The sequence below is a fragment of the Lutra lutra genome, chromosome 3 (genome assembly GCF_902655055.1).
Source record: "Lutra lutra chromosome 3, mLutLut1.2, whole genome shotgun sequence".
Classification (NCBI taxonomy): Eukaryota; Metazoa; Chordata; class Mammalia; order Carnivora; family Mustelidae; genus Lutra; species Lutra lutra.
Genome location: NC_062280.1, coordinates 141,765,651 through 141,786,483, shown reverse-complemented (window position 1 = coordinate 141,786,483; position 20,833 = coordinate 141,765,651). Strand labels below are relative to the sequence as shown.

The 20,833-nt window shown below is 40.7% G+C and overlaps 1 protein-coding gene across 2 annotated transcripts in view; it reads right to left on the bottom strand.

The window, feature by feature from the left end:
* Positions 1 to 19,950, bottom strand: part of MED4 (mediator complex subunit 4) — a 46,827-nt gene extending 26,877 nt beyond the window's left edge. The window contains exons 1-2 of one of the 2 annotated variants that reach the window (XM_047723428.1): positions 19,817 to 19,950; positions 13,635 to 13,826 (exon numbers count right to left, since the gene is read on the bottom strand). The gene's annotated coding sequence lies outside the window, so the exon portion shown is untranslated. The remainder of the gene's footprint in view (positions 1 to 13,634; positions 13,827 to 19,816) is intronic. The other variant, XM_047723427.1, reaches the window with a different exon arrangement.
* Between the last annotated feature and the right edge of the window lie 883 nt (positions 19,951 to 20,833).

Here is a 20,833-nt window from a genome sequence, read left to right as displayed (position 1 = left end):
ATGAGCTATCAAGCCAAGTGATGACATGAAAGAATCTTAAATACATATTGTTAAATGAAAGAAACCAGTCCAAAAAGGCTACCTTCTCTATGATTTCATTTATATTACATTCTAAAAGAAGCTTAACTGTTGAAATGGTAAACAGATCAGTGGTTGCCAAGGGCTCAGGAAGTGGAGAGGGTTGAAAAGGTGAAGCACAGAGGATTTTTTAGGGTGGTGAACTATTCTGTATGATGTTGTAATGGATACATGACACTATGCATTTATAAAATCTCATAGAACTTTACAGCACAAAGAGTGAACCTTAATGTATACAAATATAAAAAATTATTTTGGAAGTTGGAAGACCCTAGGAGGGAATGCAGGCAAAATCATCTGACAAGTCACAGACCTACACCTCTGAAACAAATAATACATTATATGTTATGTGCACCCAAATGTTTATAGCAGCAATGTCCACAATAGCCAAACTATGGAAAGAATCTAGATGTCCATCAACAGATGAATGGATAAAGAAGATGTGGTACACACACACACACACACACACACACACACACACACACAATGGAATACTATGCAGCCATCAAAAGAAATGAGATCTTGCCATTTGCAATGACATGGATGGAACTAGAGGGTATATGCTGAGCGAAATAAGTCAATCAGAGAAAGACAATTATCATATGATCTCTCTGATATAAGGAATTTGAGAGGCAGGGTAGGGGTTGTTGGGGGTAGAGAAGGAAAAAATGAAACTAGATGGAATTGGGAGGAAGACAAACCATAAAAGACTCTTAATCTCACAAAACAAACTGAGGGTTGCTGGGGGGTGAGGGTGTAGGGATAGGTTGGTTGGGTTATGAACATTGGGGAGGGTATATGCTATGGTGAGTGCTGTGAAATGTGTAAGCCTGATGGTTCACAGACCTGTATCACTGGGGAAAATAATACATTATATGTTAGTAAAAATAATTTTAAAAATATATTATATGTTAATAAAAAGTCATTAAACTATATTATAAATGTATGAAACAATCTCAGTGAAGGGGGTGAGTATAAAAGGTGCTTATCTAAGTAAGTTTCATCCATAAGACTAAAGGCAAAATAAAGGATATATAAGCACTTTAGTCTAGTTAATAAAGTTTTTTTTTCCTTAAGTAAGTATAGGTTAACAATTCTGAAACCACTATCCACATATATTGGAAGTGAACAGGTAAATAAATAGATGGTATATGTGGGAGCCAGATATCTCACTATGGGGGTAGGATGTTATAAACAAGCAAGATGGCAAGGCTGGAATAATCCATATGGTGGTGGATTAGAGTTGGACACATCAGTATGAACTCATGTTTACTTAACAAAGATACAGATGGTTAAAAAGAGCAATATGTGTGTGTGTGTCTCCTCTGATTAGTACATACACATATATTTCCTTGATCTATCAGCTGGAGGGGCCAAGAAGCCATGATCCTTTTCCCTTGGTAGCAACAAACACACTTAAGGCCTAGATTTTGGTTTCTGGTTTATAATACAATTCTTTATTTCCTTGGAGAAATGGCTGGTTCTAGTGTTGGGACAAGAAATATACAAGATGAACTTGGGCATCTATTTAGTTCCAGAAAGTAAGGAAGTGGTGAAAAGAAAAGAAAAGATCTGCAATGGCGTGTTATGTCAAAGGGTCAAAGGAGTCAACTGAAAGAGTTCCCAATAATGAAAAGTGGAACAATTTGAATAACAAAATGAGTAACACAATATTGAATTATAACCTAAAATATAAAATAAGTATTCATGAGTCCATATTGATGCAAATAAATGATTGGATAAAGAAATACATTGGGGAGGATAGACAAATCTCTCATGTAAAATTCTAAGTAATTTATGTAGCTACTCTACCCTCAAGGAGTTGGTACATAAATTCCCTGCTACCTAAGTGTATGCTGTTCATGGTAACTTCCTTCCAAATAGTACGTACGGTATGGAAAGGATGGGGGAAGAAATCTCTCAGTGGAGAAATGTGGCAAATACTATCTCAACCAAGTGATCAAAATTAATGTCAGCAGTAGTAAGTCAAGTAGGTAGTAAGTGCTATTGATATAATATGATGAGAATGGCATTTTTCTGTTGTAATCTTCCTCTAGACTCATACCTCATCAAACAAATCCAACTGAGGGACATTCTACAAAGCAGCTGACTTCTTCAAGATGTCAAGGCCATTGAAACCAAGGAAAGTCTGAGAAACTGTCACGGTCAAGAGGTGCCCTAGGAGACATGACAACTAAATGTAAGGTAGTATCCTAGATGGATTCTGAGCAGAAGAAGAACACAAGGTAAAACCTAAGGAAATCTGAATAAAGCATGGGTTTAGTTAATAATGTATCAGAATTGGCCCACTAATTGTGACAAACATACCAACATAAGATATTAATAATTGGGGAAACTAGTGTGGAATATATTGGAATCTCTCTACTACCTGATTCATAATATTTTGTTAGTCTAAAATTATTCTAAAATAAAAGTTTATTTTAAAAATTCTGGGGGTGGGGGTTCCTGGGTGGCTCAGCTGTTGGGCGTCTGCCTTCGGCTCAGGTCATGATCCAAGTATCCTGGGTTTGAGCCCCGCATTGTGCTCCCCGCTTGGCGGGAAGCCTGTTTCTCCTTCTCCCATTCCCTCTGCTTGTGTTCCCTCTCTGGCTGTGTTTCTCTCTGTCAAATAAATAAAATATTAAAAAAAAATAAAAATTCTGGGGGTGTCTGGGTGGCTCCATTGGTTAAGTGTTCAACTCTTGTTTTCAGCTCGGGTCATGATCTCAATGTCCTGAACTGTACTCCACACTGAGTGTGCAACTTGCTTATGATTTTCTCTCTCCTGCTCCCTCTGCCCATCCTCCCCACTCCCCTGAGAGTGCAAGGTCTATCTCTTAAAATAAAAATTCTAGTTTTTTTCAGGTAAACTACCATTAAACCATGTTTAAGTGCTCAACGATGTTTATGATATCATAATATGTATAATTGTCATTCAGAGCAGAACAAAGCAGGATATTAATGTCATTATCCTCTCTTATACAGCTTTTGGTTTTTCCAGTAATGTCTATTTCTTTTTCTTCTTGTAATCTCTCATAATAATTCTCCATTTACTTTTACAGAAGTTCCAACCTATCAGGAGTTTTCATATCCCTTTTTTTCTGGAAGCCTTGCCTCCCAGAACCTTCTGGAGCCAACAAAGACAATTTTGTGAAAGGCTAACTTAATGTCCTGGAATATATCTTCTGGTGGTATAACCTGATTTAAGGATAGAATTTAGGTTAGCTGGAGGAATGAATGAATTACATACATTTTAAATGTTCATTCCTGCTTTTCTCAGCTAGTGTTGGCTGAATAAAGTCAATATAATTCCAATGCAAAGCAAAGGTATGTGATATTTCAGTTAGCCCCAACAGCCTGAATGTCTTCAAGAATCTTCTGGGATGGGGTGCCTGAGTGGCTTAGTTGGTTAAGCATCTGACTCTCGGTTTCAACTCAGGTCATGATCTCAGGGTTGTGAGATTGAGCTCTGCATGTGTTGGGCTCTGGGTTCAGCGGTGAGTCTGCTTAAGATTCTCTCTCCCGGGGGCCTGGGTGGCTCAGTGGGTTAAAGCCTCTGCCTTCAGCTCAGGTCATGATCTCAGGGTCCTGGGATGGAACCCCGCATCGGGCTCTCTGCTCAGCAGGGAGCCTACTTCCCCCTCTCTCTACCTGCCTATCTGCCTACTTGTGATCTCTGTCTGTCAAATAAATAAATAAAATCTTAAAAAAAAAAAAAGATTTTGTCTCCCTCTGCCCTCCCCTCCCTTCCCCTCCCTTCTGCAAACTCTCTCTCTCTGTGTCTCATAAATAAATAAATAAATCTAAAAAAAGAAGAAAAGAATCTTCAGGGGTGCTGCAGCCATCATTCAACAAACCAGTGCAGCTGGTTATGGCCAATTAACCAAGTACAAATCCACCTAATTATACCATGACCCACATAGCTCTGTCAATACTCAAGGAATCTATAATAGATTTTGCCAAATTCATGAGCTTCAAATACAATATTTAAAAAAAATTCTTCTATAACTAATATCTCTAAACAACAACAACACCCCCCCCCCCCGCAAATGAGGACAATGGAACATCTTCCTGCATGGAATAATACATGTTTAAATTTGCATGTTGGCCAAGTCTTTTTAATTTCATAAAACCAGTACCTATCGCATAGTAAACATTCAGTATTTTTATTAAAGTTGGTTGACTTTCTTAGCATATTAATGTGGAGACCAGTTTTACATTCACTTTAACTTTTGTTTTCTCCCAGATCTAAATATTTGTTTTGGCTAGATTAAGGGAGATTTCCCAGAAAATTTCCCTTTTGGCTGTTACAAAGTTCGTTCCCTTCCTGCATCTAACTGTGGAGACAATTCAGAAAAAGATTAACTATAAGCTCCATGCTGCCAGTTTGTTTTTCATTTCCCTGCATTTCAAATCCTGCTCATTTTTGCATATTAGCCCCTCGTATGATAGGCAGATGCTTGATAAATGTTTACTGATTTGATTTAATTTAGGAAAACAACCTATGAACTAAACACTGTAGTTCAATTGGTAAAATTGGCCTCAGATCACCTTAACCTTGTCTCTCTGAATGTTTATCACCATCCAGAAATCACTGTATGACCCTGTGTGCAAATGAGTCACTATATCCCCTGCAAAGGCAGAGATAAATATCCAAGTGCCAGGAAATGAAGAATTGAATTCACCTCAAAACCACCAAATTCCCAGCCCACTGAGACTTCTTAAGAGAACGACATCATCATTCTTTCCCATTTTTCCATTTACTTTCAAATACATCTATCCTTATGTTATCTGATTTCAATCCTGGCCAGAAGATTTTTACCATGAAAGGCATAAGGATGAGTTTCCTGCTAAATGTTTGAATAAAAGCAATGAGGTTAAAGGAGGTTTCTTGGCACTCGTCAGGGTTGAACAGTAGCTTCTTTGTCTTTGCAGATTCTCTGGTGCTTGGCCCTTGCCTCTTCTTGGATAACTTGCTGCTCTTCGACATGCTGGACCTCAGCCAGGTCTGGACCTCAAACCAACCCACAAGTTACTCCCCTCAGGCAGCCCCAAGCCGGCCGTGAACACAGTGACTCTCTGTCCTTGGCAGTCAGGCTTCCAGAGAGTGGCCGGCCCATTTTGTGAATCTAACACCTGATATAAAATTTCTAATTACAGACACCAAATTCTCTCTCCTAGGAGATCTGAAAATGCAAGCTCCACTCTTTGTTAAGACCTTTTATTTTCATTGGAAAGCCCCTGCCAAACATTGGCCACATTTCACTGTGTCTGATCCATGCTTTTTATCTCTTCTCAACCAGACAAACGCGTAATGCCTCATTTGCTGGATGACCAGGCAATCCATCCACTTCTAAGATCGACTTGTATACAATGCTCCTGCTGGGCCAGTGTGCTGTGCAAAGGGCTCCAAAGGTATTTCTCAGGTTCTGGCAGGACTACTGTGTCATTCCTCAACAAAGTCCTTACAATTTCAAAGGGAACTGAGATCATTTGGTTTTAGTGGTATCAGTGATTCTTCCCTGAATCTATAGATACCAACACTGCTGTGGGTTTGATGCCAGACTTACAGATGAAGTGATGGAATGGTGGAACAGAAACATTTGACAAGTGACCATTCTGACAAATGCATATTTAAATCTTTTTGCAGAATTGTACTTTCTTGGATAGTTTGCATCCCAAGATATTGGTCAATCAACTTTACATGCACAGTACTAAAGAAGAGACTGGCCCATGTCTGTGCATCCAGGACAGTGAGACAGGAAGAAGTCCAGGTATCATAGAGCTCTAACTCTCTTTCCTATTCCAAGTAATACTTGCTATTCATATAGCTTCTGTTGTGCATGGACCCCAGGAGCCTGGGTAGTACCCAGAATGGCCCTAGCCAGCAGGGAAAAAGAGACTGCTGAGGTCTGACCCTGCCCTGGGCTGTCAGGATAGAGGGTCAAGGTCAGAAGTGGGTCAGGGAGAGATGAGGGATCCTGGAGGAGTCTGCAGGGAAGAGTGGATAGCATACAGTCCTCTATCTGGGATAGTTGACATATATTTCATGAGACTATCTCCTTCTTATGTTTATTTTAGGAAACAATAAAGTAGTACAAAGCTGAAGAAGGTTTAGATTTAAAAAAATCCTATGTTAACTCTGGGCCCAAGCCTTGCCATTCCTTCATTCATTCATTCAGTGATGTATTGAGCAACTATTGTCATAAATACTGTTCTAGATTCTTATAATACATCTAGATTCCTTGCTGTTTTAGAGCTTACCTTCTAAATAGAGATGGCAAAGAATAAGCAAGCAAACATACCAGATAATTTTAGTTTGTGATGAGTATTATGAAGAAGTCAGGACCCTTTTATTGGGAGGTCCTCTCTGAAGAGGGTGATGTTTTTGGTAAGAACCAAAGAATGTAAAGGAAGACCCCACTGTACAGTGATCTAGGGAAGAGAGCTCCAAGCGGAACGAACAGAAAGTGCAAAGGCTCTGAGATGGGAAACATCTGGCGTTATTGGAGGGATTGAGTGAGTGAAACTGTGGATGGGATGGACTGAGAGTGTCACACAGAGGCCTCATCATGTGAGCACTTGCAGGTCATGGCAAGGAGCTGGAATTTTAGTTTCGTTATGATGGGGGTGCAGAGGGCAGTCACTAAGTTGCTTCGGGCTGAGCTTCACAGGACTCTCACAACCTAGTAGTCATTTAATCTTCTGGGTCACCAAATCTGACAAATCAGATTTTGGGTAATTGTGTTAAATGTTTCCATCATGCTGTCTAACAGCACCACAGCCCCTACTAAGGGAAGATTCTCTTCTCACATACCTGCTTAAGACACATTAGTTAGGATAAAGTTACATCCATATGCCATGAACTGACCCTGCTTCCAATAATATCAATTACCTGTGGTAGGCCCTACACTCATTTATCGAATATTTATTAAGTGACTGTTATATGCCAGGAATACAATGGTGAACAAAACAGACACATTCTTTGCTATCATGAGTCTTACACTCTTCTAGAAAGCCTGATGATTAAATAGGCAGACATAAATTGCTCTGTTATGATAGAGAAGGTTATGGAAGCATCTAGCAGCATAGTCAATTAACCTGACCAAGGAAAACTTCCTGGAAGAAGTGATGTTTAAGCTGGGGGCTGAAAGCTAAGTAAGAGAAGGCCAGTTGTAGAGGAGGAAGAGTTTTCCAAATGGAAGGAAGAGCATATAACTAGAGGTAAGAGAAAACACAGCATATTTTAAGCAACTTAAATAATTTCAGTATGATGTGAGGCCGAGTACAAGATTGAGAAGTAAGACATGAGGCTGGTGAAGTACCTGGAGACGAGGTCATGAGGCTAGAACATGAAGTGTCTTATAAGGAAGTTAAAGTAGTTGTACTTTATCATGTAGGCAATGGGAAATCTCTGAAAGATATGGGAAATGGATTGGGAGTGGAGGAAGATGGTAGTAGGAAGATCATTGTACTGATTCAAGTGAGAAATGGTTGTCATTTGACCAAAATAGTAGTCATAGAGATAAAACAAAGTTGACTAATTACAGACACATTATCCATAGCTTAACCTGACACCAATTCTCTTTCTGAAAAATTGGGGGGGGGGGTGGAGAAAAAGAAAGTGAGAGAGAGAGAATGAAATTAACACAGAGAAAAGCTGAAGAGGCCATGATAAATTGCGTAAGTCAAATTCATAATGCAATAAGAATATGTAGATGCTATGAAGAAATGGAAAGATATGCAGAGTATAGGGAAAGAAAAGGGTAATGGGAAAGAAGACCCACGAGAGAGGGAGGGAGGGCCGGCCCAGGTTCTGACAGCTTTCCTGGCTCAGTTCTCCAAAGTTTCAACTCTATCATAAGCTCTGTTCATGAATTCCCATGATATCCGGCTCCCTTATTGCTGCACCTAAAGGATCCTCCCCCTGCTCCACACACAAGCTAGTATGATTGAGTTTTAGTTTTTATAACTTAAGGACTCTGAATAAATCAGTAATGGTTATATAAGCTAATTCTTCAAGGGGCGCTTGGGTGGCTCAGTCAGTTGAGCACCTGACTTGTGGTTTCAGCTCAGGTCATGTTCTTGGGGTCCTAGGATTGGAGTCTACACCAGGCTCCACGCTCTGAGCAGATTCTGTTTGTCCCTCTCCCTCTGCTCCTCCCCCTGCACTCTCTCGCTCATAAATAAATAAATATATCTTTTAAAAAACATCTAATTATTCAAGAAGCTAATTAATTAACACAAAATACAAATTAATGCAGTTATAATGAAAAATAAAACTTCTGAATGATCATAGGTGATCTTGTTTATTGATCAACAACTTTTCAATATAATAAGTTCAACAACAATTATAAGTGGCTTGAAGAGCATAGATCCCAAACAAAAAGTATTGAAAGGCCATGATGTCTGATGGGCACATCTCTCTACCACTCAGTCTCTAGAGGGTGATGCTGAATCACAAGAAACCACTTCTGAGGCAAGAGAGCACAAACCCTGAGGTGGTTACTCCCAGAAGATGAGGCAAAAAAACTTAGACGAGAGGCCACCTCTTGGTTAAGCACTCCAGTTTATACTGGAGAAGTCAGGTTGAACATCCAGTGGGAAGTGAAGGGATGATGGAAACCCAAGATGATCAATCATGTTGGACATTAGGAGGATGGGTTAGAATGGGACAAGTCTCCAAGTGTGGTGACCATTGGGAGTTCAGTTTGGTCGGGTACAATACATGAAAATCAAGCGACCTACTATGTTTCAGGCCTTGTGTGGGAGCAAAAGAAAAAAAAAAGATGAAAATATGGCCCATGTTCTTTTTTTTTTTAGGTTCTTATTTATTTATTTGACAGAGAGACAGCAAGAGAGGGAACACAAGCAGGGTAAGTGGAAAAGGGAGAAGCAGGCTTCTCTCTTAGCAGGGAGCCCAATTCGGGGCTCAATCCCAGGACCCTAGGATCATGACCTGAGCTGAAGGCAGATGCTTAATGACTGAGTCGCCCAGGTGCCCCCTGGTCCATGATTTTAAGGGACTTACCATCTAGTGAGAAACACAGACGTGTACACAGATAACATAAGGTGGGACATGAGAAGACAGGTTAGTACAGGTGCTGAGGGTTTACAAAGAGTTTCAGGATATAACTGCTGAGCTCAGATACGAAGGTCGAGTCATAGTTACATAAGAATGTCAGGAAGGGCAATATTATAAGTATATTTGGAAAGAGCTGAAACACCAGAAGCAGGCTATATTAGTGGTATGTAAGAGAAAAGTAGGGAATAGCAGAAGAAAAGCTTGGAGAGTTAAAGGGAAGTCAAATCATGAAAGACATTTTTATTTCCAAAGTTTTTTTTTTTTTTAAATAATGGTATAAATCTTCTCAACAAAGAAGTTTCCCCAGTTGTAAAAATGAATGCTTAAAATATATCTTCCAACTAAAAAACAAAAACAAACCAACAAACTAGAAATATAAGGAAACTGACAAAACACCATTATAACATAGTTATTGGTAAGTAGGTTTTTCAATTCCAAATATCAAATAAACACAAAATAACAAACATTCTACTGAAAAATATAATTGAACCCAATTTAGTAGAAACATGTCAAGATATGGACACTACAAATAAGGAATATAGACCTTTCTCTTTGTGAATTAGAGACAAAAATCATAATATTCTTTCCTATTTTGATGAAACATCTGCTAATACTGGTCATGTATTTAGCTACAAAGAAAATCTTAGCAAGGTATCTTACATAGAGATTTCACAGATTTTTTCTGATTAGATTGAATTAAGCTAGAAATCATGATAAAATTGGACTGGGTTTTATAAGAAGTCACTGAAAGATTTTTAAGCAAGAGAGTGACACAGCCATATAGGAAAAGGGTTGGAGGGGAGTTAGGAGAGACAGGAGGAGAGAAATCACATAAGGAAATAATGCAACGGTCCTGGAAATAATATGGGTCTGAACTAAGATAGGAATAATGGGGAATGGAAAGAGTAGACAATTTAGAATATATTCAGTAGATAAATAACAAGGACTTGCTGACTGATTGAATTTAGGAGAGAGAGAAGTTAGGGTGGGTGGAGAAGAGTTATATGATTAAATTAGGTGGTGACGTGGTAGAGGTAGTATCATTAATTTAGATAAGGAAGACACACAAAGGAACAGATCTGGGGAAATAGAGAGTTCATATTTGGGCCTGTTGGATTTGAGGAACACAGCCCACAGTCCAGTATAAGGAGACAAAGAAAATTGTAAATGGACATTACCAGGAAGATTATCCTTTTTTTGTAGAAAAAATTCAGAACTAAGGCCAAGATGGGTGGGAAAACGTCAGGTTTCCTCTTTTATTTGGTGCCCAGTAGGGGATGAAGGTGGTTTATCAATAGTATTTAATAGGACTTAACACCGCCTACCTCTCACACCCAGAAATAATTAAGACATCTTTAGGAGTATCTTAAGATGGGATCAAAAAATGTCCAGTCCACTTGGGAAGACAAGACTAAAGACTATACAGCCAGTGCTACAAATGTCCACTAAAGCACATGTCCACTATTGGAAAAGGAGGCAGGACTGTAAGTGAAATGAGAAAAGGCCTTACTTTTAATAAGTCATGGGAAGACACAGATACACATGCACACACACACATGTGCACATGAGTCATGAGGAGACACAGACATACACACACACGTGCACATGAGTCATGGGGAGACACAGAAGTCTTTCAGGTGTGGGATGGATCATAAGCAATGGCTCACACGTAACAATACACTAAGGGGGAACGGTGGAAGTCTCAGGACAGAGAGGGGCATGCTGGGAGCAGGAGAGAGGGAGGAGGGACCTGAAGCCTGGAAAGGAGTTGGAGCTCAATGGGGCAGACAAGGGGTGATGTGGCAGAGATTTTGTCAGGAAGCTAGAGTTACTTCATGGCTCTTACGTCAATTAAAGCCATTAAAACTAATTTTGCCATGTGAATTTTCCTAGAATTTTTTCTATGCTTCTCTGGATAATTGATACCCAAGACCAATGAGTTTCAGGAGAGACTTTTATCTAACACAGACACAGAGATAAAGCCTCACTTTTTGCTTTCACATTTGAGGATTAAAGGATTTGGGTTACTTGAGGGGGCTTAGTAAGTGTTGATTACAATGATTTAGAAAATCCTTAGGGCGTCAGATGGTGACACCCTAAGGCTTATGCAACATAAGCCTTCTCAGAGAGTATATTTAATGACTTACTGGTCTAAAGCACATGCTGGGGGCACAGACAAGGAAGAGGCAAACCTGCTTGGCCATTAAGAGGTCTCGAAACGACATGACCTCTCTCATCTGTGGTTTTCTAGATTGTAAGATAGGAATTGTTATTTCCTCATTCATTCAGCAAGTGTTCTATGAGTGTCCACTGGGTACCAGGTACTGTTCTACCTACCTTATAAGATTATTTTGAGAGTTAAATGAAATCACCTAAGTTAAAAGACTTAGCATAGTGTCTAGAATCTACCAGGTGCTAATTGTATTTATTTTTCTATACCAGAAGATTTTTTGGATATTTGAGCTATTATTGGATCAGGCCAACAATGGGCCGAGACACTCGGGGTATTCGTTACAAATATCAGGGTGTTTTGCAAAGCAAAAGAATTGACTGAATAAGGGATCCAAGAATGAAAAGACCTTTAACTTAATACATTTTGGAAGCAGTAGGATGAAGGGCAAAATGTTGCCCTTGGGAAAGTGAAGCAGGTCTAAGTCAAAGCTAGCCTCAGAAACCTGTGTAGGGTGCAATGAAGCAGCAGCAGGGCTCCAAGTTGAGATGCATTGGAAATGTGAGTGCCCTACTGGGTCTAGAACATTTGGAAAGAACTACAAGGTAGTTTGCTTCATCAACATGTTCAGAGTTAAGGTGCATGACAAAATAATTGTACTTTTGAGACATCCTCAACTGTAAACACTGCAATGCACCCAACGAAGCCTGGAAAGTAAATTTGCAATTCAGGGTAAATATTTTGAATTGACTGGGTAAGGGACTTGATAACTCAGATACTAGCATTTTCCAGTGCTCCAAATAAGTCATCTGAAAAAAGAAAGGAAGACAAGCTGACTCAAGCTGGAAAACATGTTTTCTCTCAGTATTACTTTTGCTTCTGAAGTGAGCTGGTTTCATTATCAGAGTGTGGCATTTTCCACTTCCCTTTTATAAACTGAACTTTAGCCCTGACCTTGAAGAGTCTAATGAGGTTGGTCAGAAGTCACAATGAGATAGAATATGCCTGATTCCCAGAAAGAAAAGGGGATGATCAAAGCCGTTTACATGTGCCCCCTTTGTGCTCAGAAAGGCAATAACCCTTACTTGTTACAATATGTGATAACTATAACTGCCTATTTATTTTTCAATTTTTTCTAATAGACTAGAAGCTCCTGAAGGGCAGGGACTGTTTATTATTAATCATCGTAACTCCAAATACTTGAAAATCCTCTTAGAGGAGAGGCTCTGTAAACACTTTATAGTAAGCGAGTGGATCCATGAATGGAGGGAAGGAGGGGGTGAACAAACGGACAGATGGATAGATGGATTCCTGGCCATAAAGAGAAATGCCATAAAAATACAGGAAATGGTGCTGAAGTGAAGGGAGGACAAGATAGCCTGTTTGACTTAGACCCATAAGAATCACTGAGGAGGGATCTCATCCCAGAGTCATGGGGAAGAAGAAAACTTGGATTTGTTTTTGCCATAGTTTCTCCTAATTCATCATCCTAGATGTCTGCACTGTCCTTCCAGTGGAGTAAGCTGCTATTGGATAAATAAGGCGACCTTGGGAGGACCAAGAACAAGAAAGAGCATTAGGACTTTCTGAGAAGGGCAGAGAGCCTATCTACCTCATTCCTATCCATGGAGTAGCTATCCTGAGAGGCAAGGGCTCCATCTGCCTGAACTAGCCTGGGTTATGGGTGTCTTAGGCCACGGAGCAGTCCTCATAATGGATAAACTGTGGGGAGTGAGGGGTGGAGGAGCTTTACGAATAGAGTCCCTGTGGCTTGCCTGCAGACTTCAGAGTGGCGGTGGTGAGTTCCAGGGACCATATTTGCTATGAAGGGGTTTGGTCAGGTCAGGACCATAGGGCATCCACAGCAAAATCCATCTCCTCCCAGGGCAACTCAGACTGAGACTGACAAGACGGAATAATAAGAGAACAGTTAATTCATTGAGACCCTCCAAATGGAGAAATGTCCCCTTGCAAAGGCCCCTGCAGACATATGGGCTGCCAGAAGGAGATAGCGCATCCAGGAACTGAAAGAGCTGGGGGAATGCAGGGGCCTGGGTTCCCCTCCCTGACTCCTGCTGGCCTTTGGGAGGAGGTCGTAGCACAAGAATGGTCATCAGACAACATAGTCTTTGCCATTCTACTGGCCTGTGGAATTTGGGAACTCTCATCTTACTGCATGGAAAGCAGCCCTGGGACTCACTTGCACAAGGGTGCCCCCTGGGACATGATTCACACAAATTCCAAGCTTGTAATTCATACATATATCAAGGTGGGTATGTTGGAAGGGAGGGCCAAACATACCATACAAAGGGAAAGCTTGATTCATCAAAGATTATTCTGCAGCAGTTGCCTCCGGCTGCTAAGGAGTTAGCACAGCAGGGTGTTTAAGAGCCTGGATTTGGAAGCCAAATGCTAGGGCTTCAATCTTCTCTTCATTTCTTTCACTCCGAGACTTTGAGTGAGTTTTCTCTTCTCCTAGGTCTCTACTTCTTCCTATGTTGAAGGGCGTAACAAGAGCACCTACGTCACAGGGCGTTTAAGAAGACTACTGTAAATAATGCAAGTCAATTCTAGCATATAAAAAGTACTTGATAAACATTAGCATACATGCAAAATACGACCTGACTTATAAAATGTGAATCCTATCTTATGTGTTCAAACATAGGCAAGATTCCTACGTAATTGCCTGTAGAGCAATAGTTGGTTATGGAGTGGTCACTGGAGAAGATGAACCAGGAAACATGCATCGATCAAAAGCTTACTCTGTGATACACTCTTTTTTTTTTTTTAAAGATACTCAAAAATCCCTTGTTGACCTAAAGTATTTATGGAACGTAGTTTGGAAACCATTGCATTATTGGACCAAAAATAAAAGCTCTATGTCCTAGGGGTGCCTGGGTGGCTTAGTTGGTAGAGCGTGTGACTCTTGATCTTGGAGTTGTGGGTTGAAGCCCCACATTGGGTGTAGAGATTGCTTAAAAAAATAGAATCTTAGAAGAAAAAAAAAGCAATATATCTTGAACCGATTATAGTTGAGGGCAGGTATACTGCCTACTCTAGCTGAAAAACCAGAGGCAACTTTTAAAAGCTGGGTCCACTGAACACATTCCTTCTGACATTTGGTGCCTATGCCAACAGGTGTGATCTTGATTTTATATAAGGGGTTTATGATTGACAATGCCAAGGAAAACATTTAACAGGAGACTAGTGCAGAGGAAGTAAAAATCTGTTATTTGGGGTTACCGTGAATACGCACAGAAGCTTCTAAGACATGTCTAATAGGATGTTGGTGAGATAGTGAGTAAAAAAAAATTAAGTGCCTGTGAATTTCATATACTAATACAAAAGCTTTAAACAAAGGACACAAAAAGAGTAATGAACAAGTTGGGAAACACTGACTAAGAAATTAACAACCACTTCAGATTTGCCCAGCGCCATAAGAAGTGGCCAGGGTTTTTGTTAAGTTTTTAGGTCATTTAAAATTGCGACATAAACTGTAATTTCTACTTCTGTTTAAAAAAAGGGCTTTGAAAGGTAGATTGTCTTTCAAAGATGACTAGAGCTTAAATCTGAGAACCATTAATTTTTATGGCTTGTGGTTTTAAAATATTACCCCTGGGTGGTGATGTTGAGGGGAAGGCCTGGGGGAAAGTTATCTCTGGCCTCTGGGAGTTCTTATTCTCATCTACCCTCCCCTGGTCTTCTCTCCTCTCCATTCTTTACCTTTGTCTCCCCCACGTAGCAAAGGGTTAGGAGTTGAGTTTCATGTATTTAATTACACATGCCTGGCAGGAAAAACGCTCTGGACAAGGCTGTGATCAAATGATAAGGCTACAGACAATGATTAATTAAGAACGCCAAGCATATGAGAACAGTTTCATTATTTCCAAATACAGTCTAATAAAGTCAATGTTTTATATATTTAAAAATATAAACTCTATATTATTATGCCAATAGACAACCAAGCATAACAGGTATATGCAAATTATACTTTCATAGTTTAAATCTTCTCACTTTTGGCTACACAACAGTGTCATCAAGGCAAAGCAGGGTTGGGGTGAAGAGAACCAAGGCTAGACATGGCTCATGGAGCAGAGCAGAAGACACTCGAAAACAGGCCTGAATTCCTGGCAATTAAAGGTCTTGGTCTAGAGTAGGAGGAAAGAAGGATAAAATACTAAGAGCGAGTAAAGGAAAAGTTGTTCATGCTGAGAAGAGAAGGAACAGAACAGGGATGGAGAGGGTTTTAAAAGAAGGAAGGCGGGGAGCACCTGGGTGGCTCAGTTGGTTAAGCAACTGCCTTCGGCTCAGGTCATGATCCCAGAGTCCCAGGATCAAGTCCTGCATCGGGCTCCCTGCTTGGCAGCGAGTCTGCCTCTCCCACTGACCTTTCTTCACTAATGCTCTCTCTCTCTCTCTCTCAAATAAATAAATAAAATCTTAAAAAAAAAAAAGAAGGAAACTGCTCTGGTCAAGTGGGTAGACGGGTCTTAAGCAGAAGATGAACGTTGCAAATACTTAAGCAGATTCCTTCAGACATTTTTAAGGCTAACTGAGGTTTTTCCTGTTCTCATCTCCCACCTTCCCCTACTCCCTCAAAACATTTATGGTACCCCACCTTCCTTAAACCGGGAATCAAGTTTTTCATCCCACAATTAGAGATAACGCTTGATAAGCAAACCAGCTGGCCCACGTAACATGAAACTCTTTCTCACTAAAATATTAATAGCTGATACTGGATCCTTTGCTATTTTGATAAGAAGAGGAAGTAAGAGAATGGGAAGGTCCTGGCATGAAAAATTTCCCAAAGAAGGAGAGGAAGAATAAGAGAAATAACTCATGTTTATGGCATACTTATGTGTCAGGTTCTAAGTGCTTTACATGAATTAACTTGTTCAGTCCCCACAGCACCCTGTCTGAGGGACATACTATTACTAATCCTGCTTTTACAGATGAGGAAACTGAGTTATGGTGAGGTTAGGAAACCTGCTTAGGGTCACTCTGGTAGGGCCAAGTTTTGAATCCTGGCATTTCTAGTCCAGAAAGAAGATGGCCCAGGAAACAAAACTTTCCTTTGTGAATGATGTCCCCTAAAGTCAGCTTGAATACTCCCAAGTGTCAGGGATAAGGAGGAGTTCAGTACAGAGGTGGGTTATCTCACCACAGTGTTGTAGATCTGCTAGTTATAGGAACACCAGCAGAGGTTACCACATTCAGGCCTATGGAACACTGTGACACTCTCTCGGTCCCATGTGTGTACTGGTTTGCTGCCTGAATTAGTGATCCTGTTGAAGTTATTTAAGCTTCCTGTGCCTCTGAGTCCACATTTGGAAACTGGGTTATTTCCACTTGTCCGCTCTCAGACTCAGGGGAATGCCTCAGAGGGCTAATGGGCTGATACATTCAAAGCGCTTTGAGCCATGAACCAGAACTAACTGAACTTTTAGAGAACAGTATGACTTGGAAGTGGCATTTAAATTGACATAAATGGTAGAATATTCTCCGAGTAGCTTCTTCGGATGTTCTTTGTTGAGCTGCCTGGTCCACCATGGCTGCCCAAGTTCTTCTCTAGACTTTCACACTGAACAGCGCTAATGAAGAATGGTCTGGTGGACCTGGGTAATGCCCCTGTAGTCTGGGATTGTTCAAATTATGTGCAGATAAGGGTCCTTAATTCAAAATAACAATCTTCCAGCCAGGACCTTGAAAGCTATTGCTTATCCAAAAAGATAAGAAGAATTGGACCCACTCCAAGGAAACATTTTAACTTAATTGTAAACCCTCTATCTTAGCATTTAATTCAGATGACAGTGATCTAACTGACATGACCAAGGGCAGAAACAATGGCAAAATTAAAAGAAATGATAATGATTTACAAAGAGATGTGGGTAAGGAGATACCAGAGACTCAAAGAATGGGGAGAGAAGGAGTCTCAGCTGTAGCTATGATTAAGGACCAACAGGCACAAAAAGAAGCATAAAGCTAGGGTTTAAAAACAAATGCTTCTGATTAATCCACATTGTCTAGTGGAATTTTCCTCCCATTTTTTACAGCATATACATATTAGTTGTCAACCTATGTTTTCAGTTAAAACAAATGGCATCAGAACAGTGATCAAAATATTTCTAACAGATGCAGTCATCAACTTAATGATATTTATGCCTTGTATTCATGTTTTTTAAGGGCCAGAGTCATACCTGAGCACAGTTATGCCCTTCCAGATCTGAGAAAGGAAGCAATCATTGTGAGCTAATAAATACAACCAATGGGAATCAAGGGGGAAATTCAGGAGCAGAATGGGGCAGCTTAAAATAGTTTACAAAAGAATTTGAGAGAAAAGGAAGGACATTGAACAACAAAAGGAAGGTGGTAGACGGTCAAGACCATACAGTATTAAGAAACTACAAGTCCAAAACAAGGAAAACAAAAGACCATTTTCCCAAGTGTGGTTGTGATTCAAGCCATTTCAAATAAAAGCTATGACAAATTTCTCCCCCCCCCCCAAAAAAAAATTAGGTGCAAGAAATCTGATTTTAAGATGCTAAGCCTTCCTTTTTGGCAGCATTTTCTCATATCTGCAGGTATCTCTTTTTAAGCATTCAAGGCCCTACCTATTACTCACCAAAGGGAAAACACTGATATGGACTTGTCAGTGTGAGAATTAAGACAGTCGTAATCTTCCCAGGAGAATTTACAGATTAAAGCTCTTCTTTCCATGAGAAGGAATTTTTAGATGGAAAGCTTGTAGAAGAGGCACGAGAACCTTCCTCAGGTCCTTTCTTCCAAACCTCACTGAAGGCAACTTCTATGTTTACTTCTGTCTTCCTTGGTCCCATTCATGACAGTGGTTGTTATCCAGTTCATAAACATACCTTCACGTTGTCTTTGCCCGGAAAGGAAAGGGTTTCCTTTCGACACAGAACAATGGGATTTGTGTAAACAAAAGGCCATTTTGGTAAAATTGTGCCGTGATATTTTGCTATGTCCAGTCTACGATAAGGTCATTGAAAACCCACTAATGAACCATAAAGTGTAAAGGAAGCCAGCAGTCATTTAACAGTCCCATTTCATGTACAAATGTTCATTGCTTTTGCTGAGAACAGGGTGCAGGGACCGATGCTCCTTATCTCTGTGCCAAAGCTTGTTTACAAGGAGGGGAAGGATGGCTTCCTTGGTCATACTCTGTGAGCCGCCCCACTCTGCAGTGGACTCAATAGGAGGAAGGGTGGAGTGGGCACACAGGGCTTGCACAATGCTCCAGTTCTTTGCACCCCAAATATTTACTGAGACAGTCAGGTCATTCTTTGAAGATGCCAGGCCTAACCTCAAAGAGCTGGCAGAGGGACAGGAGGAAAAAGAAGGGCTCCCTCTGTTCGGTAAAGATGTGCTCACTGGGTCTACAGTGATTGCAAAAGCAGCCGTATAGAAATACAAGAATTGTCCTACACACCCTCTTCAAACCGACCCCTCATTTGAAAACTCAGCTTCAGAGCAACTCGCCTAGGCACACCCTACCCAGGCATTTCTGAGTATATAGGCTGTTATTTCCACTGCCTGGAAAAGTCTTCTCCTCTATCTAGAGTCTACCCTTTCTTCCGGATTCCTCTCTAGCTCTCTCCACATCCCACTTCTTGTTTTAAGCCTCTCCTGGTATCCCAGCCCATAGTAATCACTTTGTTCTTTAGCCTCTTACACCACTCTCATAGTGCTGGTCATTCTGTGGCATTTATCTGTGTACCCATTCAGTTCCCCATCGCCAGCACCAGACGTGGCACCTAACAGTCAACCTTCACTCTGTGCCTAGAAACGATGAGAAATTCTTCTTTAGACTGGTGTAAGTAGGTCTGTCTCAAGTTCATGTTTATGTAAAGTCTATGTAATTTTTAAACCCCAGTGAAAGGTTTTTCCATGGTTAACATGTTTGAAATGTAGTACATCCTTAATAGGTTGTCATTTTCAGACATCATGGTTTTTTGTTTTTTTTTTTTAAGATTTTATTTATTCCTTTGACAGAGCTCACAAGTAGGCAGAGAGGCAGGCAGAGAGAGAGGAAGGGAAGCAGGCTCCTTGCTGAGCAGAGAGCCTGATACAGGGCTTGATCCCAGGACCCTGAGATCATGACCTGAGCCGAAGGCTTTACCCACTGAGCCACCCAGGCGCCCCCAGTCATCATGGGTTTTAATAGAATGCATAAGAAACAACTCTCAGTGGATCTGGGGTAAAGGGAAGAGCAATTACCTACAGAGAGTGAGAGGAGCAAAGAAAGGATTCATACAGTCCTAAACCCACACCAGTATGACCAACTAGTCCAGTTTACCCAGGACTTTGTCAGTTTAACACTAGAAGTCCCATGTCCTAGACAATCCCTCAATCCCAGACAGACCAGCGTAGTCGGTCACCTACTGAGTGCCCATGAGCATTCTGACAAGAAGCAAATGCAAGTTTTAAATGATGGGCTCAGCCCCCTCTTCCTCCTCTCTCACCTCAAATCCTGGTGCCACAAGCTTCTCCAAAGACACTCTACTCTTCAAAGACAAGTGCCCAGTTCCCAGGAAGGAATCCTGGGTGTATTCAGTTCTCTTGACTGCAGAAGCAGTCTCAGGCCTGGGAGGACAAACGGTCAAGGGAAAAAGCTTTATACAGAGTTCTCACAAAACAGAAACTAAAAGGAATATTTGGAACAGGAAACAGTGACCTTTATGGCATGATTCCCAAAGGGAAAGTCAAAGGCAGAGACTCAGGAAGGCAAATGTCCAGAGTCCACAGGAACTCCAGCTTACACCAAACATGACATACCAGGCCTGCTAATTACAGAGCCAGAGCAGCTGGTGTGATAATGTTCCCCTGCAGTCAACCCAACTGTGACAATTCGAGTGGATACATTAGCAAGAAAACTGGAACCTATGATTATGAATACATCTGAACGTTGCTGCATGCAGCAGAACATAGTGGCATAACTTCTGAGCGACAAAAACCTATACCACACCAATAGACACATTCTGAAAACAAAATGGACCTCCAAGAAGCATAACAATAACAACACCATAAATAATGGTACATTCAAAAATCAACTTCAGCTCTGTAGTTTGTAGAATGATGGGAATTTTTTTCCATAATAGAATGATAGCGCACTTAATAATTTTGATCTGCATATTGTTTAACACAGTAACTCGGAACAATAAAAGCGTAATTGGGAAAGGGAAATTTTACCATTTGTATTTCTATACTATCACTCAAGATAAAAGGTGGGGTTGAGGGGCACCTGGGTGGCTCAGTGGGTTAAAGCCTCTGCCTCCAGCTAAGGTCATGGTCTCAAGGTCCTGGGATCCGGCCCCACATCGAGCTTTCTGCTCAGCGGGGAGCCTGCTTCCCCTTCTCTCTCTGCCTGCCTCTCTGCCTACTTGTGATCTCTCTGTGTCAAAATAAATAAATAAAAATTTAAGAAAAAAAAAGGTGGGGTTGATTTCTTTAAGTATAGATTTCTGGGGGCTCCTGTAGAG